This window comes from Ciconia boyciana, chromosome 4 (assembly GCF_034638445.1).
Source record: "Ciconia boyciana chromosome 4, ASM3463844v1, whole genome shotgun sequence".
In the NCBI taxonomy this organism is placed as follows: Eukaryota; Metazoa; Chordata; class Aves; order Ciconiiformes; family Ciconiidae; genus Ciconia; species Ciconia boyciana.
The window spans coordinates 78,010,398-78,035,665 of NC_132937.1; the positions used below are offsets into that span (position 1 = coordinate 78,010,398).

General features: G+C 39.9%; 1 protein-coding gene across 2 annotated transcripts in view; it reads right to left on the reverse strand.

Moving 5' to 3' along the window:
* EFNA5 (ephrin A5) overlaps positions 1-25,268 on the reverse strand; it is a 214,781-nt gene that overhangs the window by 146,776 nt on the left and 42,737 nt on the right. The window lies entirely within an intron of this gene.

Consider the following 25,268-nt stretch of genomic DNA (forward strand, 5'->3'; position numbering starts at 1 on the left):
TGATTGTGCTTAAGGCTGTGGAGGAGTTGTCCACAGATAACTACCACACTGGATCCTGGCATGCATCCAGAAATTCGAAGCACTAGAATTATATATGGTGGCATGTGTGAGGCCATCTCACTGCACCTAACAGTTGTCCCCAGCTTCATTTCAAGCTAATTAGCTGCAAAAGTCACTTGAGAAAATTCTCCCCTTCATGGGGATTTCACATCAAGGGCTCTAAAAAACATCATCACCTATCAGAGAACTGAGGAACTGGGAAAGACTAGAAAATTCTGTACTAAACCAAGATGACCAACATTTATCAAAAATCAGCCAACACTATCAAGTATTAATAGGACAGAATCAAAATTTTAAGAAAAGGAAAAAAGAAATCAATACCTTAGCTCTGGCCAATGACAAACCTCATGGGTTTAACTTGATATGCCATTAATATGAAAAGAATTTGACAGTTTACATAAGGGATGTGACCTAGTGCCAACAACCTCTGGCTTCTACATTTTCCAGATGGCAAGAGATTAGGCTAAAGTCTTTATTCTCATAAGAAGATTTTTTTCCTCCATGGAAAAACTATAAAGGACAATTCTGTTCAAAATTTCAAGTCTCCTTCACAAATGTCTACTCAATTCCAGGCCTTAACTAATGTCTATTAAAAGAAGTCTTTAGGCCTGAAGCTGTGAAGAAGAAAAAGAATTAAAAAAGAATAAAGAAAAGAAAGACTAAGGCAAACCTAAGTTTAATGCTTGCCTTTAAAAGATATATTGACAAAAGCAGTGGGGAGAGTTTGGACTATCATTAACTTAAAGGAAAACGTTGGCAAATTTCAATTGTGGATGTGAACGCCTGCTTGAGTTTGATCTTGATGGGCTTAAGACAGGGAAAAAGTTAAGCCTACTTACATATTAAAAAATGCAGTTATGTTAAATTCAGTATGTACCGTTTTTCTCACTTTGATTTATACCCATCATTGACAAAGACTTTGAAGGACATTCCTGTTTAATATGGTAAAGAGCCTCAGCACAGGGCACTGTCTCTGCTTTGCAAATGTTAATATGAAAAATCGTCCCTTGACAAAGCATGACACTATTTCCCATTAATCCCTGAAATACAGCAAAGAGGGAAACTGGAGTCTTTCATTGCTTCCCATCCAGGGGAAGACATGGATGATTAATCAAAGTGGACCATAAGGTGAAAATATAATGTGTGAAAAGTAACTCTTGCAGACAGAAATTCGTAACCGATTAATCAGATTAAACATTAAAAAAAAAAAATCAAAGCATATTCTTCAGTGCCCAAGGTATCAAAAAAGTCATCTGCAAGAGTTGTTCACTTCTCCCTCCAACCATCACAAAGTATTACCTCATTTCTTGCTTTACTGGCATCACCATAGTAACCTTTCCCCTGGAAGAAATATTCCCCAGGGGCCACCACCCCCTCCAGCACATGCCTTCAACACCTCATATGCTGTGCTGTATAAATTGACTCATCGCTGAAGACTCACAGTAAATTCAAGCGTTCAACGCACATTGGACCTCAGCCATTAAAGGATCATCTCCAAATGTAAGCTTCACAAGGGCTATACACAGAACAGATTTTAAAGTGATCAACATTTTGGCTCAGTCCAAGATGTGGAGAAACAGAGCAACTATTACCATGACATTGTTTCCTTAACTAACCCCCTCTTCCCCCCCACCTTTGGTAAGTCTTTTTACACATGATCATCTTTCATTCTCAAACATATAAACTGGTAAAGATAAATTTATAGTACTTTCCACATAACAGTTGTGTCACTCAGATTCACATGCTAGAACAGTCCTGCAATCATATAACTTTAGAATGTTATTTAAGGAAGTGAGCTAAGAGGATTACATCATAGTGCCAGGTTTTCCTTGATTGTCCAAAAACAAAAAAGAAGAAAAAAAAAAAAGAAAAAAAAATTGGATCATATACCAAGTGATCATTTTATAGACTTCTCTTTGGATGGAGTAAAATCTGCAGTTTTGTTTGTGAAATAACTTGGGAAACGGTCAAATACTAGAATTAGTAGTAGGGCTCAGGGATGTAAAAATATTTGCCATGAAGTGGCCTGTTACAAAAGACAGGAATTTTTTTTCCAGGCAAGGTACTTTACCATTTTGCACCAATTCTGGAATCTTCTGTGATTATTGAATTAAAAAAACCAGAGGGGTTTGACACACTCCTAAACAACATCTCTTTTCAGTCCCACCCTTGGCCAGTCCCACCCTTGGCCAGTCTTGGGCTACATTGATCCCACCCAGCAGGTGCGGAGATTAAATCCTCCCAAACTCCGCTCCCCACCTCCTCAATAGCAGAGGACTGCTCCGCACCAAGGAAGAGGGGTAAATTGGTTTCATGATAATCCAGAAACAAACTCTCCCAAATTCTTTGCCTGCTTTGCCCATGCTGCTGCTCCAAGTGACAGCTCCTCTGCTACTCCCACCCCACCCACGCCACCTCTGCTGCTTCTGCAATACAGCCTGGTATGGCCCCAGTAAGTCAGGACAGGTTTGTACACCTTCACTGGTAGGATTTTGTTTTAAACACAGACTATTATGACCAAAGCATAAACATTTAGTCCCAAACCACTGTGGCAGCCAGTACCTTCTGTAAAGAGCATCAAAGTGGCAAAAAGCAACGAGGGGAGCAACCCCTTCAGCTTGCTGAGCTTTAGCTAAAAACAATCCATGAAGTTTTTGATATTTCTCAAATGCTCAAAGAGGATTTGATTTATTTAACGAATAAGAAAAGTTTAGAAGAAGGTTAATTAGGCACAGTAGAGGATGGAAGAAAGCCATACAGATCTAACTGCCTTTTAATGTTCAACTTACTTATGTCGGCGGCTTCTTTTTCTGCTTTCAACAACATACCATCTGCCCAGTATTTCTGAGTGCCCTTTGAAAAGACAAATTTCTTCAGATCGTCATAAAGACTTGGCTCCATCTCTGCTTAAGTGTGCTTTAAGCTCTTCCTGTTTTCCTTCTCATATATCCCTCAGTTGCTATACATCCACTTTTGTTTTCTCTTTAGTTACATTGTACTGCATTTCTACTCCATTCTCTAATTCATAATTGTTTATTTCACGCTTTCCAGGCATCCTCAGTAGAGAAGTGCAAAAAAAGAAGAAAAGGAGAGTCTAAATTATTCCATGTCTGTGAGGAATTTTATAGGGAGAAAAGATCTGGTATTTGACTGCTATTGAGGGAGCACGAGATTCTAGAGATGAGTGGGACAGCTGGAAGTGCCTTGGATATATTTTGCCTTCCAAAAGGCCAGTCTCTTTTAGCATTGAATTAGAAGGTTCTTTCTCAACAGGGAAAGCTATAGGATTGTTTGTCAAAAAAACTAAACAAAAAACCAAACTAAAATTCTACAAAAAACAATGGCAGTATAATACAGTCTAACAAAGGTACCCTGATAACTCAGTTTATCCCATTAATACATACGGTGATGCAAGATTCAAATATGATTCCTATGCAATCTAGACAGCAGCGCACACATTATCAATAATGACTAACTAAAAATAAGTAATATTAACAGTAGCAAACCTCAATTTTTCTTTGCCAGCTTGTAGCGCTCCTTTTAAAAAAAGCAGATTTACAAGTATCTAAAGCAAGTTTCTGTTATTTTTTGGAGGGGGGAAGCTGAGGGCGAGGTGGGGCGAGGCATCTTTAAAGCCCTGCTAACAGATTGCAATAGGGATATGATTAAATATATCCTTATAATCTAGTATCCAGTAGCTGGGATAGCTGTGCATTGTACCTTGCAGATGTACAATTCTAGTCCCTTAATCAAAATGAGACTGAACAGATTCAAGAGCAACAGAAATTAAAGTACATTTGGCCACTGTTCTTGGTTTGTCCAATTCCTCTCTGTGCCAGTAGAAGACATTTTCCCCAGATGGTATGCTAAATTGTGTTCACAGATCAAAAAGACCACAGGCCAATCAAACAGGTTTTCACCTTTCATTGCCAGCACTTCTTTTCAGGTCACAAAACCTAAGCCAAGATCCTCACTTTCAAAGCAGCAAACAGCATTCTCGTTTCTTGTGTCCTTCAGAGTTCATCTGAAGCCATCATTCATATTTGGTTATTGTTTTCTTGAACAAATGAATCACAAATATATGAACAGTACTCCCCATGGATTCTGGCAAAGGGTTTGTTTGTGTATTTTTACATAGATGCTGCTTATACAGCAATCTTTTCGGTACAGGGAAAAAGCACATCTGCCTTTGTTTCAAGGATGGTGACCCCTATCTGTTAAACCCCCAAGAGATAATGTTGACAGAACCAGAGTTGCAATTTGTCTAGCAGCACTTGGAAATTAGAGCAGCTCTTCGCAACAGTGGGATGTTTCTACGATGCACCTAACATTCCAGATGGACTGCATCCAAAATCCACTTGTCCAACACAGAACGAGAAAGAATATCATTACAAAATATAAAAAGAGATCAGCTTGGCCTCTCCCTACTTAGAAGAAATCTGGGCACCGTGTTTTGCCAAGTTTTGGAAAGGCAAAGATGATTTTATTTTAAATGGCTGAGCTCCGCAAAGAGCTGCTTTTGTAGAGACCTAGAAAGAGAGATTAGTTGGGTGATCTTTGAATGTAAAATGTGTCCCACAGTAGCTTCAGCCACAGAGCTCATCTTTGCTTTTCTGACAAATCCATATACCTTGCCAAAAGTTAAATTATATCATTGATGGGAATCACAGATCTTGTTTACCATCCAAAAGCTGAGAAAAATCTCATGCTGGAGCTTAAAACAACCTAAGGGCCCCATTTCAAACTTGCAGACTATGCTTTTCAATTGGGATTTTGGCTGGAGTGGAGGACTTCTTCTAACTGCAGATTTTAGGTATGCCTTTGATTGTTATTCTCTTTGAAAGCATTGTTCTCTTTGTACATACAAACACTTTGTTTTTAAAGGCAAAAATGGACTGCACTACTCCATCCTGCTTAGCAGAAATCTGTGCTAAACATTTTGTGAAACTTTGGTCAGGCAAAAGACAATCTTCAACTTGGCAAGCAAATTGATTTTGCACTAGCAAGCACAAACCTGTACACACACTGGAGCAGAGTGCTTAGTACGCCAGCTTCACAGCTAATCCGAGGGGAAGCTAAGGTTCTCACTTCAATGGGTGAGCTGCCTGGCAGAAAGTAATGGGCAGCCCTCCTACCTTCAATGAAAACCAAAGCAAAATGTTTTGTTCAAGGTCAGCTCATTTTCAAGCCTCCTCAGTGCTCAAATGGCTCAGCTGCTCCCATGCATATCTTTGAAAGATCCCTGCAGTGAGCTGCAAAAGTCCTTCAAATCCTCACCAGACTAAAAGTGGAAACTCAGGATGAGGGGAAATTGAAAAGGAGCAACAGCAATCCCCAGGAGGCTACTGGAGCACCAGCTGCACTCTACCTATCTGTTTTAAAAGACGTAGTTTGTGATCTCTTACATTGCACATAAGACTGTATTAAGCCGTAATTCTGTCGCTGCTTTGTTCAATAATTTTATATGATGGTTGCTTTCACTCTTCCCTGCTTATAGCAACTGTAACTTGTGAGGAAAAGAATGCCTTACCAATTAAACAACACAGAATCCTCACTCTTAAAGTCTTTGTTAATAAATCTTTTGTGAGTTTAAAGTATACCATGGACTATATGGAACATAAAAACTGATCTTACATGCTCTGGACAAGGATTGCAGCAATATCTCAGTCCTGTCATAAAAACAATGTATTAGTCAGCTACATAATCACATTCTCAAAGCTGCAAGAAAGCATATTTAGCAATGCAGACATCCACACAACAGCTTCGGACAGCCACAGCAATCGCAGTACTGCTTACTACTGAAGGTCCATGGTTTTAAAAATAAAAAATAATTTACCCATATAAATACCTTTCAAGTGTATTAATCTCTGGGTCAACTTTGTACTGAAGTTCTATTCCCCAGCTGTTTTAAGTTCACAATGACATTCATAAAAAAAAAAAATTTAAATATTTGATCTGATTCTACTACTTTTTCTCTACTTTTTGAATGGTGTCAAGATCTTTAGTTTCAGAAATGTTATTGCCACCAAAATATCAGAATCTGTCTACTAATTGGCTTTGGGATGAAGGTATTTTCAAACAGTATAGCATTTTTTCCAAGATCAAAACACACTTTGGTGAGGTGAACAATTCATATCCCCACTCCTAAAGAAAACGAGATGTATGAAATAATTTACAGAAGACTCTGCATAGACACAGCAAAGCACATAGGAAGACAAGTCAAATTTTCCACTAGAGCCCTAGCAGTTTTTCCTTCTGTTTTTTAACTCCTTATAATCTATGGGCAACTAAAAGAATGATTTTGTGTGATTTTAGGCCATCAGAAGTATTCATAAAAGTATTCCCACACAGAGAAGAAACCCAGCGTCTGTTCAAAATCACAAGAAGTTAAAATGCTTCCAAATCTCATTCTTAACCAATATTTTAACTGAATCTCCATCTCAAATATTTTTTTATTCCTATTCTAAGTTGCCAACTGCCAAAAGCCAGGCCAGTACACCAAGGAAATACATTGATTTATATTTGCAACATTTTTCTAAACTTTCTTAGAAGTATTCAATATTGTTACTACCAGAATCAAAGACCTAATTCTGTGCAAGACAGAGCCAATACTGCTGCTCTTATTATCCAAACTAATCTGTGCACACCCAAAGTAAAAAAAAAAAGAATTGATTCTCTGTGAAAGCATCGACAGCGTTTCTTCCATAGCTACAAACAGATGCTTAATGACTCCTTCCTTCCAAGTTTATAAAACTTACCAAGCAATTGCAGTAATGCCAGGTGCATAAGTACAGACCAAAATTAGCTACAGAAGAAAGCAAGCTGTTGTTAGCAATTTTGCATAACACTAGAATAGCTAGAACAGAACTAGGGTCCTCTGAGCTCCTTTCAGAGACCTTAGTGATACCAGGCAACTTGAAAATAACCCTTCCAGCACAATGTTTTCCTACTTTTACCAATAGTCATGCTCAGGACTTAAATTAGACAGCTTGCTCCCCAGCTCAGTTCAAAGAGACTGTTTACCACTGAATTGGAAATTTTATTGCTTATGGTGCATGCACTCAATTCTAAAACGACAACAAGCTTAACCGCTCGAGAGATTCTGCTCTGAAAAAAATAATTCCTGTAAAATCACTGCTTCTTTGCTTCCGTATTACAACTGAGAATTACTTTACAGCCACAGTTTGCTTTATTAAAAAAGTATGAGAGACACAAAACAAAACAAAGCTCATAAACAGCCATCCAGTAATTTTAAACAACAGACAAGGAGAAATTTGGCTTTTTGGACAAACAGCTTAAATAACCTACAGTCAGGATTCCTTTTATGGTTTCAAAGAAGAGGAGTCCCCATGCTGTATCTACCCCACCGTAAGAAAGTAGCTGGGTACTTCCTGAGGTGCAGGGTAATTATTTCATATTTTATATACCCCTAAAATACTTCAGTGGAGGAAAGGAGGTGCAGAAAAGAGTTTATCATGCTCTTTTCACAGCTTTTCATTATTTGGGTAAACATATCACATCTTTAGAAAATAAAATGGAAACAACAGCTGAACCACAACTTTTCAGCTTGCCAAGATCTACAATGTGTGACAGAAGATTAAAATAAAATAGGGTTAGTAAAGCTGGAAGCTTATCCAAAATATTACAGCAGAAATGCTTCATTTCTTGGTTTGCATACATTTTTATAGGAGGAGAAAAAAAAAAAAAAGAAACTTTTGGGGATCATTTGCATTTGCAAAGGGGCAAAATGAAAGCTGAGGGGACTGAAAGTAACTGTTAAAAAGAATTGATCTTTCACAGAAATCTCTGCAGATTCAAATATGTGGATGCTATTGGCTGAACCTGCTTAGAAAATGTTGCCAATCAACATGCAGCTCCTCAGCAAAAAGAAGACTTCTTCCAGAAATGTTTCATCCCAAGAGAAACTCCCTCCACAGTACAGCCCTGGAGAAACTATGTACTAACAATCAGTAGGAAATGGAATCTGGAAACACACCACTTTGGATAGGAAGGATGACATTAGTCAGGTAATAAATCAACATAAGATCCCACTTAATATGAAACACATTTATGCTATCCTAAATTACATAGTTTAGGAGCAAGCTGATCCAGTAATACATTTTATACTTTTCAATGAGCTGCTGCAAGTTGGGACAACCACATAATTACTTCAAAACTCCTACAAAAAGCTTTGCCTCTTGCTAATCTTTTGTTCCTGAAGGCAAAACCCCAGCTATCACTCCCAACATGGAAATCACAATGAAATTTCTGTGGGTTTCTTTTTCTTCATCATTTCAGATGTGCAAGCCCTCAGCTTTTTATAGCTTCATTCTCAGATAATTTTAGCAGGCCATTTAAAAAAATTCACATCTGAGAGAAGTACTAAGAATGAGTAAGCTGTTTGTAAACGCCATAAAATAAGATTCCCAAGGTAAATTGCACTTTTTACTGTTTTCATGGATAAAGATAATTTGGAGGAGGAAAATATTCAGATACATTATATACTTGACAGAATAAAAAGGCCCTGTTAAACCAGCATCGCACATCAAACCTGCAGCAGAAACCCATTTAACCACACAGCATGTCCTGGACTATCATAATACAGGTGTAAAGGGTAAGACAAAAGTTAGTGACGACATGAGCTCCAGGCTGCTCAGGCAAGTTCTCAAGGGTAAATTTGCAATACATACAAGTTTTTATATAACTCACTGCTGCAAGTTGAGCAGCAGCTCCTGGGACCTCTCCCAAGAGCCAAAAAGGTGCACCTGCAGCCCAAACACAGCATTCCCAGTGAAAGGTTATTTACAGGATGGACTCCTAAGAAAAAAGATCTCTGTAGGTGCCCACATATCCCAGGCTTAAGGACTCTCTGCCAATGTAGCTGGTACAAATCTCTCAAAATACGTTACCCTACAAGGCCTTTTTTCTTTAAAATATATCTTCCTCAGCCTGGACACCCACATGCTTAAAACAAAAACCCCAGGTTGGGCAAAAACAGGACAGCAAACAGAGGTAGCACCTGGGAGGACCATCAGGAATAGAAACCTGTTGATTTGGACCTGCAGTCTTGCAGATCAGGACAAGAGAGCAGTCAGTGTTACGCTCTGCTCACTCTTGCAGGAGACCAGCTCTCCCTTCGGTTTTTTGTCCTGTTGTGTTGCCCTACCCTAAAGCACAAAAGGCTCATGAGACAGGAGAAGAAGATTTTGGAGTTGGGGGGACTGAGGAAGGGAAACAATCCCATGCAGATTTTTTTTTTACAAGTGACGCTCAAGTTCTCCCCATATTCATACTTTCCTTATCCTGTTTTCACTGCGCTGACACTAATCCGCCTTGAAATTGGCTGATTCTGCCCAAGCCATGTTTACACGGAAGCAAGTTTCATCTGGTTGTCCTCATTCAGAGACCAGTTTCTGCTCTGTGGCAGGAGAGATTATTAAAAACCATATATTACAAGCACATGCTTTAAAGTGACTCAGCTTGGAAAGATAACTGTATTATATCAGCCTTCCACTCCCCAGGTCACAGAGAGGGAGAGGCAGCAGTAAAAATCTCAAATGGAAATTGTTTCCTAAATATATTATCCTCTATAAAAGCCATTTAGCAACTGCTAGTACCCACAAGACAAAGGAAAAAGATAAAAAGTACATGTGACAGGACAGAGTAGGGAGGGGTATGGAGGACTCATTTGCATTATCACACTGAACATTAACCACAAGAAGGAAAAAAACAAATGCTCCCTGTTTTGCACAAACATCAATTACATCCAGTAATTTCACTGATCGCTCTTGTGGAGCAGGTGCTTTGCCTCTACAGCAAATCACAAATGCATACACCATTCTGGCTTTTATGGTGCAGGCAGCATTACATTTACCAGCTCTGCATCAGAATTCCCCTTCGTTTGGGGGAAAAGGGAAAAAATTTTTATTTTCTCCTATGATCAGCAACATGTGCAGTCTCACATGAGCCTTAAGCTATACACAGTACCTAAACCTGCTAGCATATTTTATGGCAGAGAATACATGATAATTTTATATAAGCACACTTCAGTGCAACACAAACACACTTTTCCACCTAGGTTTTGGGTAACACTTTCCCGCTTTACAAGAACTTCAGCAGAAGGAAGGAGGGGCACTTCTTCCATTTGTTGGGCAAGGAGGTAAGTCCTTTGCTGTTATTTCCTCATTATTGTTCTAAAATATTTTTAACTCCTTGTTTATTCATTGCTTCAGCAACTGCTACTAATCAATCCCAAGAGAGCGGGATTTCATTCCAAATGCCACCAGTCACCTTTGTTGGGCGTCATCCCCACCACAAATCATCCAGTAAGTAAGCTAAAAATGATGTTAGTCTTTTCCAGTTGCTAATTCCAAATTTTCTAGACCTACGAGCCAAGCCAGAAAAAAGAAGTGTTACTGGTTTGCTTTCCATCCATTCATCTTACACAAAAAAAGGACAGACACCAGCCACACAAGAGGGAGTGTTAATCTACTCTTTCTTGTATGTTACCTTTCAAATAAGATCTAAATTGCTATCATTTTCAGTTCCAAATAAAAGGTAACCAAATTAAAAAAATAGATATTTCTCTAGGGGTTCAACAGCTTTTCAGCCTCCTAAGCTATGGAGCTGATAATTCTATGCAAAAAAAATTCTGTAGCTGCTACAGCAGCATCTTCAATTCCAAAAGAAATACAAAGCCATCGGCTGCCTACATACACATGCACTGAACACCTGTCCAGGGAGACTTGCTCAGTTCAGTAAAACAGGCAAAGCTAAAGCAGCTCCTCGCCAAATTCTGGAATAACATCCACAAACCAGAGATGGAAGACACACAGCAAAATTCAGTCCTGAGAAAAACTGCAATTAAGGTGACGTAGAGATGCTGAGGTACTTTCTATTTATTCCCTGCCCCCAAAGAGATATTTCCTAACATTATTGCAATTCCAAGGGGTCCTTAAAGACAGCAAGAGACAATGGAGATGGGGTGAATGCAGCAACTTGCCAAGACATCAGCAACAGACACTTTTGACTAATCTGTAAATGGGATCCAAATATACTCTGTCCCCTGAGGACAGAAAGAGAGGCAGATATTACTCGCCCACAAAAGGCCTTAGGGAAAAAATATATTTGGCAATAACCACATATTTCATCAAGCTTAAAAAAAAATAATCAGACACAAACTGCAGATTGTTAACAATCCCTAAATATATATTTAAGCTTCAAAAATGCAAACAGAATTTGACCCTTCTCCTGGGATGCATTTCTTCTTCAAAATCTTAAACTCTAAGGGCAACACTGAGAAGGATGGGATTCTTGAAGTGCTTGAAGAAATACATTAAAATGCCTGTTAGATAAAGGAAAATTATAGCTCAATGTCAAATATCCATGTCCCAGGGCTATCTTTGCAAGGGTGAGTACAATTTATGCCACACAAACACATCTACTGAGGAGATGCCCACAGCCCCTTTACCATTAGCAACAGACTCAAAAAAACCCCTATCACCAACAGCTGAAATTAAATGTGGTCTCATTTTTAGCTCCCATGATATATTGCTACTTTCCGAAATAGATGTCAGTATGTAAATTACACAGTTGTGCACGTTTTTCCCAGCTACATCAAGAGTTAATTAAATGGCAACTCAGCTAAGATTATTTCTCCAGTAACTCAATACTTGAATGGACTGTCACTTCTAGTGTACAAACTGACTCAGTCTGCACACCACGTGCACGCAGTTCATACTGGTTTTCAGTCCACAGACAGCAATGATGAGTATATCGCTGCCTGTCTCTGTCAAGAACATGGCAGGCAGCATGGTAGGGAACCAACTGAGATGTACGGTTGAGAGGAATCAAGTGTACATAATTTTCAACTGCAAAAAGAGTTATTAACAGTGATTAACAAACATTTAACCCACTTTGTTCCAGAGCTCCCTGGCCATTCTCAAATAACACGAAGACAAAACCTCTGAAATAGATCCAAACAAGAACACAGGCAGGGGTTGAGCACTGTAATTCACCACTGCAGGCAGGCAAAAAATTACCACCTTTATAACAACGGTCTGAGGACACTGACAGATGTCTCTGGCAAACCATGCTGGGACAGCTGAATACCAGCTGCCTGCCTGCCCCTCCATCACTGAGCGACCTCTCAGCCTTCTTCACCCACAGTCTTCAGTGCAGTTGCTCTCCTCAGCAGCTCAGACTAATGTACTGACCTGTGAAGGGGAAAGAGGCACACGTTCCCTTTTAGCACTGAGGTACAAAGCTGGTAACCTCTGGCAGAGGGTTAAGTGAACACATCACAGTGAACAGCCAGTAATTTTGAGTGAAGGGGGGATGTAAGCTATTAAAATTGACCAGAGAAGAATTGTTAGATCTCAACTCTCAGACCCACAAATCTCTGATCTGCAGGAATTGCCTGATACTCATGCTGAAGATCATCTGTCATGTTGCACGTTCATTCAGATCAACCTAGGAGCACAGCATATTGCACAGGTCTGCAGACTGTGAGGGGAAAGAGAAGCCGGGGCAGAAAAAAAGACAACCACCCACTGGATAAGGTGAGGAATCACCCACAAGGCAAGATGAGGAATTGATTTCTAAAAGCTGATTTCAGACAGTGACCATACTATTTAGCTATCAGTGGAACAACCAGGTATTCCTTAAAGAAAGGGATTATGTCAAGCAAGCAATTCAGAGATGTCTTTATTTTCTTTCTTCTTGTAAACATACTATCACTTAAAAGATAACCAGTGTAAGCCTAGATCGGAAGGAACTGATGGCTGGGAAGCAGATGAAAGTAAGCTTTACCTTCAGGTACTTGATACGGACTAAGTGAGAACACAGGCGAGGAAAGCAGAGAAAGGTAAGAAAAGGTATGTACATGTAGGGTGAGAGAGAAAGAAAATTTAACCTTGTACCAAACACTGCAATGTGATTACCTTGTAGCTGCAGGTCTTGTACCTGCAGTGACACACACATTAAAATCAGATCCCCATTGCCCTTCGCAATGGAAAAATAAATCATCACTCGACCCTCACATAGTATTCATCTTGGTCTATCATGCTTTCTTTTCAGATTTCTTGAGACAGAAAGCCAAGGCTGCCTGTTCATGCCAAATCCACTCTCAGCTAAAAGCCAGTATATATTCTTAGGCATTCAATTTATAATAGCGAGCAACAAGATACTGAGCACTACAGGTTTAGAGGAAGCCAGAATATTAAAAAGATTTTCATCCAAGAGCTATGGATATTTGGGCATTTTGTGTTTGGAAGCTCTAGTCTGTATGAGTTTTACTGAAATACAGACATACTTCTCTTGGCAGGGTGGCATGTTTCTGCTATAACACAACTGAAAAGCATTTGCAGGACTTGCCCCACGTGACCAGCTTCCCTATCACTGATGGCAAAACATACACTGAATGAGGCATAATAGAGGAACTTGGCTTTAAAATTGTTGTTAAAGTTCTCTTACACAGTTGGGTGATTTTATGAATATGGTAATAACTATAACCTTTAGAATTCAAGACAGGAACAGCAGATGGAACCTAATTAAGAGAGAAAAATTATTAATTCATCCTCATAAGGAGTGGGAAAGGCAACAACTCTTTGCAAAGGGAGGTCCTCTGTGTCATTTAATAAATGCAGAAACAACTAACTAGACCAAGGACTCGTTGAGAAATAGATACACCTCACAAAGGAGGCCAAGATCTATCACTTGCAGCTTAAGATGCTGAACAGACAAGAAACAAGAATAACAGCAAAACGTGGCAGTTTCTTTCACCATACATGACTGCTGTGGTCTGATTGCATCCTCAGCTTTAGCATACACAAAAAGACCATGCAGAAAATTATATTTCTTCCAAGCTGTTTCGGTTACCTTCACTTCAACTTCGTGAAAATCTCTGAAGAACTTGCATTACTCTGTCCTTTTAACAAATACAGCAAGGCAGTAGACACATATCTTCATTGCTGGACTGACTTCCCCTCATACAGCTCAGAGTACAAGACAGAGTAGGAGGCAGGAGGAGGCTTTTTAGGAACTTAGGGAGGAGTGCCATTTTTGTTCTTTCTGCTGGAGGGAAGAGGGGAAGTAGACCAGAGGGTGCATAAATACCATCTTAGAAAAATCTGAAGAACAAATCCAAAGCAAAGATCTCAGCAAATATTCTATTTTCTTATTAAGCTTCTGCCATGTCAAGAATGGAACCCAGACTACGTTTTATTTGTAAAAATGTTAAGATAGTTCAAGGGGAAAAAACAAATAACAGAGCAAAAGATCTCATTCCCAACTAAGTGCCTCATCTTCTCAAAAATCAGCTGGCAGTATTAGTACCTGATCCTCTTCTCTTTTCCCACGCTTTACCACAGAAATCAGTAAATATGCAGAGATGCAGCAGATCTATTACTCTTATTCCAGCAGTGCTGGATTTAATTCTAAGGCAACTCAAGAGAAGGTAATGATGCAGCTGAAGTAAAAAGCATGTAAAAACAGGTGAGAGATGACAGCCACACAAGTCCCTCTTCCATTCCAGGCAACGCTTTTCTAATTGCTGTTTCACCAAGGGGGGGCAGAGGGGGAGAGAGAAGGAGAGAGAGAGTAAAAACAGTGAAGCTAAATACATACACACACACACACACACACACAAACCACGCAGCTTCTGCTTCTGTTTACGCAGTCCTTATCCAGGCCCATTAAACAGCATTAGCTGGAGATGAAAGGAATGTTTTGGAGGAGACAAGCATGTGTTACTATATCCAGTTGGGCAAACAGTGGTGCCAGCGATAAAAATCCCATAACCTGTGCATCATTGATACTTATTTCATCAACACCTACCCCTGTCACAGTAGCATAAATATACACCACCCCTTCACAGTAGCATAAATATACACATTTGCGTACACACATTTTGTCGCATGTGGTGCGTGCGCTGTTTTCTCTCTTTCTGGCACAAAGTACTCATTAACGTCTGCCTCCTTATTTCTACTCCAGCTCCCAACTGCTGCAGAGGACACCTCTCCTCCCTCCCAGCCACCTCGCCAGTTCTGGCCCCCTCCCTCTCACTCACATTTCCTTTAGCTCTTCAGCAAAAACTACAACTAGGGAAATTAACGTATAGTTCACAACATAACTTTTTCATTTAGACATAAACCTCCAACAGAAATACTTCTTCAAGTAGCCATCTGATTACTGGAAGTTTTTTCTAGCTCCTGTTTTCTGGGGTTTTTTTCCCCAGAACTGAGCTTTTCTTGGTGTATGTGCTGATAGCTCACTGAAACAGTATGCCATATCCTCTCCCCACAGCACAAAACCAAATCAGAGCACACACAGACACTCAATTTTGACAATAAAATGGCAGAAATGAAAAACAGTCCAGCACTTAGGTTAAGTGAAATGATAAAATGAAACCAAAACCTCAGGGAGAGCAACTCTGGCCCTAAAGCTCCCTTGTTCCTTGTCCACGAGATATACATCAGGCATAATAAGATCCATTTCAATAAATGTTAAGCAAGAAATTTTCTATGGGATAAGGAGACATATATATACTCTATTTTTACAACTGCTAAAGCAGCAGAAAACTGGAGATTTCTGTGTTTCTGATATGGTGTGGACTGAGTTCGTGCCTCAACAGAATTTTAAAAATAATAATAATCAGAATGTGTGTATATACACAGTTTCCTAGTATGAAACTGCACAGGGATTGCTCTTTTATTACATAATTTTGGGAAGAGGAAAGAAAGTAACCCCACTACTGTACTTTACCAAATCCCCACTGCTGTACTTTACCAAAACGAACACTGAGACAGTTGCAAAATATTGGGAGGGCAGGGAGGAAATTGAGGTATTTTTACTTAGATAAAAATTTACACAGATAGATGTCATGGCAAAATGGTAACAGAAATACTCACAGCAAATGCTATGAGATGCATTATTTTACCAGTGACTCCAAATAGAAAAAGCCCAAATTCCTTGTTTAAAAAAGTAGAGTAAAATTAAAAATTGGTACTGTTAACAGTGAGCTGCATACAGATAGCACACCGACTGTCTATATTGAAATATAGTTCAATACTTCAGCTGCCTCCACCCCAGAAGACACCTGTATTTGCCCCTAAGCTCAGCCTCCCACTAGCATCCCAGCAGCAGTCATCACATGCACAGACCTCTACATTTCTCAGACATTTCACAAGGCAGCCATGCAATTTCATGAAAAAACACATATGAGGCACCTTATGCCACCTACAGGCTCTACTGCTTTCTTTCTCTGAAATTCAGTGTTCATTTACTTTTGCCTCCATCTGTCTGTTCACAGCCTTGGCTGCGGCCAAGCTCCAACCCTCCCTCCAAAAGTCTTCCCAGGACATGTCCTGATTCCAAGCTCCCTCTAACCTGCCTGTTCCCTCGCACAAGGCCTGACTGATCTCAGGGTCCATTTCTGCCATATTTTTCTCTCCTCACTTTCATCAGATCTAACTTTTCCTGGCAAACACATCCAAAGCCCCTGCTAGACCTCACTACATTGCTTTCCTACAAGACTACTGCAAGGACTTGAGCTTACTTTACCCTTCAGGAGCCTGAGTCTCCCTTGGCTCCCACTTCTCCCTGAAGTTCAGATGCACCCAACAGGACTATTTGCTTGACAAAGAATTAGGTGTTCAAAGCCAATTGCATTATTCTCTATCATTAGAGAATGACTTTGGTATCAGTTATTTCAACATAATGGAAAACGATGAAAGCAAAATTAAGAAACACAGCTTACTTCCTTCTAATGGATCACTTTTTTTGAGAAATGGGAAGAACCTGCAGAATACTGCACTAAGCCCCGAGAGCTGCATTACACAAATGTACCACATATCATTATAGCAGGAATCATCTTTCTGAAAATCATTCTCATATAAACTGTAGACAAGATGGAAAAAATCTTAACTAGTCCTCCTTCCCCTTCTCCATTCAACCCTTATCTGCATCCTCCCCCCCCAAAAAAAAAAACCTCAAGCCCCCAAAGCTAGGAAATGACAGGAAGAGTCTATGTAGGCATACCTCCAAATTGAAGTGGAAGCAGAGCTTCAATAATATAGTGATAGGTTTTTGCAAACAGGCCTAGATAGCTGGTAAGATAGGTTTTACTCTAATACTGTAAGGCAGAGCCAATAATGACCTGCAGGCAACTAGCTGCAATGCCATTTATTTAGGAGACCTCAATATAAAATGTATTATTTCGGCATCAGTTCTTGTTTTGGGTTGGGGTTTTTTTGGAGGAAATGCCATGGGAATCCTTTAGATCCTTCCTGAACATAGACTAGAGAAGTTTTCAAGTGACATGATAAATTACTTTGTTGAGTTTTACAGGCATGATAAGCAATTGGTACTTAGAACAGATTAACCTAACTGGACAGGCAGGAGAAAGCTGCTCTGACATACTCTATACATCTCTAAGAGAAAGGCGGGTTATCTCCCCTGCTCCTAGACACTCCTTTATGTAAGATGAAAGATACATTCAGACTTTGTAGGAAACCTAATCTTAAAAATCAGCAAACAAATGCAGCATCACCATATTTGGCAGCTGCAATATTTGCACAGACCAACAGGTCCCTGTGAAACGGGTCTTGAGATCTCATGAATTACTAGTAAAGTGTTGTGATTTTTCCCTTGTGTCATGCACCCCAGGTATTTTTAATCTAAAAGGCTTTTAACACGAAGAGGTTTGTACACATCTTAACAAAACAAAATCAGCAGTCCCAAAATTTATCTCCTGACCACACTGTCTTAAGCAGACTTGACCTGGAAATATTTTTCTGGTCCACACAGGCATCAGGTTTCAGTCCCATTTTCCCTTCTTACTTTCAAAATAATATGCCCTCTTCTTCCTGTCCAAGACACCTGAAAGCTGATGGTCCATTGACAGCTGTCTGAATTGGTTTATTCTTTGTTAACTGTTTACTTTGGATCAAATGAAAGCTAAAAGGAAATGGAAAACAGCCCCACTGGGAGAAGACTCATATGGGACAAATTAGGAGCCACTGTAAGATTTAAAAGGCTGGCCGAAAACAGGACTGAGTGGAGGCAGCTGTCAGGATGTGGTTTTTCTGTTTATAGTCTTCTCCTTCCCTCCCTTAACCCCCTTATGGATGTTATGAGAGAAAGTAAGCATGAGTATGTGTGTATGCACAAGCAAGAGCAAGTGAGCAAGCATGCAACACTGACCCCTCTTCTCCATACAGAAGGCATGAGAATATAATGTAATCTGTATGAGAGAGGCAGCCTGGTCATAGACATAAAAACAACTGGTAGAGCACTTATTTAAGAAAAAAATAACTGTTTTCTTATCCAAGTATCATAACATGCTGTAAAATTGCAGTCTTAGAACATCAGTTCTAATTATTAAGTGAGCTGCAACCTGGAACTGGAGACCTAATGCTCCACTTCGGTTTTGTGAATGGCAGTCTTGTTGCTGGATCACACTCTCCTTGTACTCCCTCGTCCACCTCCCTCTCTAAATACTGAAACACCAACTGTTAACAAGGCATATCGCCTTGTCAGTGTTTCTTATTCAGAAAAAAAAGAATCTCAGTAGTTTGAGTTTTAGCTCTAGCAGACAGTAAGTAATGCATACATGGTACCAAAAATACAAAAGATAAAAAAGAAAATTTCATCCCCTGGAGGGAATTGTTCCCTTTCACATCTTCTCATGCCCACCTCCCCACTTACTACTGTAATACTCCACATAATGCACTCAAGGAGAACAAGTTCAATAGCTATTGTTAACTAATAGCTAAATCAGTACTCCTGGGGATATCAGCCCCCCCATCCCTTACCACAATCTTCACCTTTATGTCATAGCTCAGGTCATTTTAGGGTGGGATGAACACCAAAGTCACAGATAACAGACGAGGAGACAGAAGGAATGAATGAATGGGACACAGCATAGGCTGCTTGTTCCAAACCACTGAACAGCTGACAATCCCCAGTTCCTCCAAAGATAGTTCTGCCTCTTCCCATTTTTATTCTCTACCTTTCCTCTGCCTCTTGTTTCTCCCTCCATGCTTATTCCACCTATGAAGCCATAAGTGAAATGACAAATATCTGGATTTCAAACTTCTACGCAAATCAGAATTGCATAGAAACTAAACTATACAAGAGCCAAAGAAGTCCCCTTCACTCTTTCTGTTCCTCTTAAGAAGGTATCCATCAGAAAAGCTGATCTGACTCCATGGGTGATCAACATATTTAGAGGTAAAAGAGCATAAAAAGTTTTAAGTGCAATCACACAAAAACAAAACACAAGTGCCTCGCCAAAGCTGACAGATGCAATCAAGAATTATTTTCCTTTAACTGTTCAAAGGGTTTGACTTTCCCTGCTGGGTGAATGAATCAGAGATAGCTTAGTAGCAGGCATGTGCCTTTCACAGTCCACATTTTCTGTGTAATTATGTGCTTTGGTCCTAGTTTGCCAGTGTATTATTGCATTAAGTGCCTCAACAGGTGATGCTAACAAAGACAATACTATACCAATATGCCTTTCTGCAGTTTAGCAGTCACCTAAAAGTAGGCTCTCAGTTTGCTGTGAGCATGTCCACAAGTCATATGAAAAAAAAAAAGATGAGGTTTTGTCCTTCAGTGACACTGGCAAAAAGTTCTAAATCCAGTATACCCAACAGCAAGCTATCTGGGACCCCAAACAGCGTCTGCTCCTCTGTTTGTTACTGCCTGTGATTAAACATATTCTCATTTCTTTTGAAACAAATGATCATGCCTTTCAGTTCAGTCCTCAAAACCAAAATTTTTAAGTAAAAAAAAAAACAGAAGACAAAAAGCATCTAGTTTATGAAGGGTGAAAAAGGAAGGTTAAAGATTTGTTTCTGAATGTTTTGCTTTCATGTCCTTTGCAATAAACAACAGAAAACATACCCAGAGCTACTGATTGCATTTTATTCACCTAGCTTCTGATTTATTGAGAAAGTTAACTAACTCACGATCCCACCACAACACCCTTAATGACTTTAGGCAAGAAAGGTATTTCTCCTTGCTAAGAACACACATAACAGAAAATACTGTTTTCCACACCAAATTATGGGTTCTTCTTGCAGTAACTACCATTCCTACTGTTATTTTTATGATGCAGGAGTAATTCTAAAAGATCTAAATGTGGTTTTTGAACTACCACTCTAAGGTGACGCCTAATAACCTCTGGGCAAAGGGACCAGCATTTTCTACACACTCATACCAGAAAACACTATGCCCTCTCAGTCTTTTTAGTACACGTATTTATATGAACCCATTCACCATCATAGGGTGCAATATTCAACAAACACTCTGCCACACATTTAATTAAGACTTGATTGACAGAGTCCAAAAAACCAGGATGAGAGCTAAGCCACTGAGCTACCCCCATCACCATCAAGGAAATTAAAAAAAAAAAAACCAACAAAAAAACCCAAACAAAACCTCACACAACAAAACAAAACAACAAAAACCCCAGAGTTGTCTTAGCACTGTTGTCATATGTATTTATGCTCCCAGATGTTCACAGGCAGCTGAGGCTGTAGAGGCTGAAACCTGGAAAGACCTTGTCTTGTGACAAAGAAAATTTGAATTTTTCTAGACAGCTATGCCCATTTGTTGTTACATTAAAGGCATCAATTATTCCTTGTCTGCATGAGATTAATCAAAAAGAAAGCAAGATTAGCCAGCATCACTGAAAGAAGTTGCAAGGGAGTGAGAGAAACAAAAATTTTTCATGTGCATATGAATGGCCTTTAAATGGCAGTAACCTAGAGCAGGCTCGACCTACTAAACATTTCCTGCATTGCTTCCCTGCCTGAAAAGGACCAAAGCAGACTGACTGGCAGGGCTGAGAGTTCCCACAATCCTTACTCCTGTATTCCTCAGATTCTTTGCTGGTTGGAAGGGAAGGGAGAAATGTAGGAAGGGGAAAGAGAAGATGCGCAAGAATAAGACAAAAAATCCTAAATAAATAACTCCAAAAATGGTGCAGGAAAGAGCAGCCAAAGCAGACATTAGCAGTACCCTTCTTCACTGAACAAAGTATCCAGTGCATTTGCCACTGTGGTTGGCAAACACTGCTCACTGTCTGACAAGTTACATCTACAGTACAGATGCAGTGGATCAGACACTTAAAATTAAACAGCTAACACTCAGTTTTTTATTACCTAAGTGTCATTCAGTAAATCTGTCCGTCTGCTCACCAAAAGGTAATCTGGCAAGAGCCCAAGGCTCAAGAATCAAAAATGGCTTGTTCCATGCAGACTGTGCCCGAGCACACTCGCTCCCTCCTGAACAAGTAGACTTCTCATGAGGGAGATTTCCGACCCAGGGCCGAGCCATCCCACGCGCTGCACAGCACCAGGCTCATTCTGGCATGCACCTCGGCATGCACCCCTTGACCCCTGATGCTTTTCAGTCCCAGGCTCCGAAATGTGACTCTCAATGCCACTCTTACCCAGACAGGCTCCCAAATATGGTGCTGACGGTTAAATTCACATCTACATGGTTAATTCAGAAGCACATTATTTAAAATCCGTTTCTTTCCATAGTGATCAGTCAACACAGTGCCACAGTATGGGAGGAGAGTAGCACATCAATCCCTACCCCAGGCAAAATCTCTTAGGATGTGTCTACTGACTGCATATTGTGAGTGGGAAGAAGAAAAAAAAAGAAAAGCCAACCCTGCTTGTGAGTGAAATAAAGCTGCAATGTTTTGCTTTACTGCCGTGCTGTGGAAAACACAGTACAGCATCCAAGCCAGATTTCTTTTTCCACAGCGTGGCAGTAAAGAGAAGCAGCACAACTGCAATCCACCTTGGGATGCAGAATGACCGAAGAAGGGCAACGACTGGACTACTTTACTGCTACTCAAACAAAAAAGACACAGTTTAGAAAGGAAACTGATCGTGTCACTTACTGGAGAGAAGAGAAGTTAAGGCCTGCTAATTTAAGGCAAGGATCCCCATCTTCTTCCAGAGCATGCAGCTCTTCCTCCTTACCATCCATCTGTTTCTGGTTTTGGCTCTGACCAAAACACTCACTCCACTGAAAATGCAGACCGCAGACCTATGCACAATAGCATCTGGAGACAAATCATCGCAAAACCAAGTACCTTTCTTTGTTTGGTGTTAATCTAAAATAGTTATTAAAACAGTTTTGGCTAAAACCTTTCTCCTCCACAGCAGGTCCTTCAAGCACTTCATATATACATTACAGACAGGCCTGCCTCTTTGGTAGTTTCTGTGGACTCAGCCCTGTGACAACTCATGGTGTTCAGCACAGCATCTACTGGCCTGAGTCCTCCCGCATGGGATGCCAGCAGCCTTGCTCATATTGTTTCCAGGATTGGGACAGGGCTCCAAGTCTGCATACAAAAAACTATTATTCTTAAACAGTCATTATGTATCATAGAGAATACTTACTTAATTCACACAATTTCCATTAATAAAGCTCTCCTATAGATTAAAGAAATAATAATCCTAACAATTAAAATTAATTGCCTTTTGTGCCAGTGAGGACTGCCCTACTTCCCTCTTCCTGGGGCTCTGACTCCTTTGATCCGTCCATCTCTGTTACAAACATGAGCTGCAGGAGTGGCAGGTTCAAGTAAGAATGAAGCCAATAATTCCTGAGTGGAATGAAGCCGAAACTGGCAAGCAGCCGAGATGCCAGCCTGAACTGTTCAGAAAAAATAACAGTAATAACAATAACAATTTTCATAGTTACCACTCCAAATAATCCCAACAAAAAGTGTGGCTGGGAGATTCAGCATCATGCTGGCAAAACAGCTTTCTGTCAGCATACAGTCAACCACAGCTAATCTTGAACAATCACAATAAATATTATTTTTTTTTAAAGTGTTTTTATTTATTCCTTTTGCACGTAGCTTCCTAGACAACAAAATATTTGCGTGTGAAACTAGCCTGTCCTCTACTTTTCCCTTATTTCCACACTCAACAGCTAATTAAAAAAAGATGACCAAGTTGAACATCTTAGAAGATTACAGTATCAAATACAATTTATTATTGCCAAAAGAAAAAAAGAAAGTGAAAAAACATGAATAAGAGCAAAATAGCAAATAAAAAAAAAGAATGTGACCAGTAAGGACAGTGAGAGTTATGGACAGGTAACACCCAAAAGGATGGCAATATAAAGGAAATAAACCCCCTTCTGTTCAAAACTCATGCTTAAATTACACTCTCTCTTTTATTTCTAGGCTTAAATAGACAGATTGATAAGGGTACGAAACACCACACAGCACTGTAATTTTTTATAGAGGGAAACAACATGCTTAGACAATTTTTGCTTGGGGAAAAAATTATAGCACTTTGTGCCAACTATAAAGACTTTCAGAGGGGTTTTTTTGTTTCATTACAATACTGTTATTAGAGTCTCCCATTTCTGAATATACAAAGACAATGTAATATACAGAGAACTGGTGAGCACAATAGTTTTAGGAAATATGACCTATTTTTTCTTTTAGGTTCAGAGGTTACAATACCCATTTCAGACAGGCTAGTAAACACTGCCTCATTGGTATTTCCATATTTTCCAATAAATGAGGCTTTGAAAGCCTAAACAGTGTAACAAATGCATGAACTGGCTTCGCTATTCAAAGACAGGCTTTGTAACTAAGTCATACTAACAAATCAAGATATAAAGCAAAACAACCCCTTAAACTGCTGAGCTATTACCTTTTACATCTTACCACGAAAAAATGCCGAACCACTCCCTTTCCTCATTGCTTCATGGGTGCTTCTTTCCCAGTGTTTTGGCTTTTACTTTACTGAGAGTCAGACAGAGGATAAAAAACATGGATGGCTGCAGGAGACCTACGCTCTTAGTGAGAGTTTCACAAAAAAGGCTAGCCGCCTTTTTCATTGCAGCACACGGGTTTCGGGCATCAAATCTGAGACTATTAAAAGCCAACTGCAACGAAACACAATTACGTGACCGCCCACTGCTGTCGCCCACGTTTTATCACTGTGTCGGCTGGCACTTGTACAGTGACCCTGGTGCTGTCACCTGGGGGTCTTCCCCCTCCCCAGGAGGGAGGAGGGCTTGGCTTTGGAGAGAAATTTCTGGAAGGGCAGATTTGGGCCGGCGCTGCCTCTGCCACGCTCCCTGGAGCATTGCGTGCCACAAACAGCAGAGGACCATGAGGGAGGCGCTGATGGTGGGCGATGCACGGGCCGTCACGGGGCCGCAGCGCTGAGCCCGGCGCCCGCTCTCCACTCTGCCTCCAATCATTTCCATACCCGCAGAAGCATGAAAGAGGGGCAGTGACAGACATGAAACCTTGCATGAAACACCGCAGAGGAGCTCCTGTCTAGTATTCATTGGAAATTAACTCCTTACTGACTTACGTGATGTTCAAACAAAGCAAAAAAAAAAGGGGGGGAGGAAGGGGGGACCAACGACAGGGCATGAGCCGTAGATCAGACTCGCAACCCAGTGTGGGGTGAAATGGCAAACACTGGAATTGACCTGCACCCAAAGGGGGGTGGGGGGGGGGGGATATAATCTCTTCTTCAGTTGTACACAGAATGAAATTATCTCCACTCGATGGCTCACTCATCCCAAGCCAACCCTTTGTTCAGGATACGACCTCGCTACCAGCAAGACAAAGTGGAAAAACCAAAACATCTGCTCATTCAAGAAGTGCTGTTCTCCCTCTTCTGCACAAAATGTTCTCTCTGGATTTTGGCTACAATGAAAAGTGGAGGAAAATCAAAATAAGGAGCACTAAACAGAGTGTGGTTTCAGCTCTTCCACTTCCTCCCTCTGAAATGCTGCCATATAAGCAATGAAAATTAAATATCACGTTTTACAAATAATTTGTGTATTTATATACAAATGACATTTATTTAAATTCAATGTCATTGCCATGTTAGAAAAAGCAATTGTTTTAATTTTTTTTAAATAATAAAGACATGTACAAACAGATCACAAAAGATGCACACATACTCAGACAGAACTATATATACATATATATTTATATGTACAATGTACAGATCATAAAACTGTGTTATTAACCATGAATTCAGGAAAGTAAATAAGTTAGATGTACATTTATTTTAAAAACTAAAGAAAATCCATGACCTAATTAAAAAAACACTCAAATATTTTGTTGTGTATTCATATTTTTAAACTTTGCTAGGCTATTTTGTATGCATTTTTGCTCTGCTCACATTCATGTTGTCTTC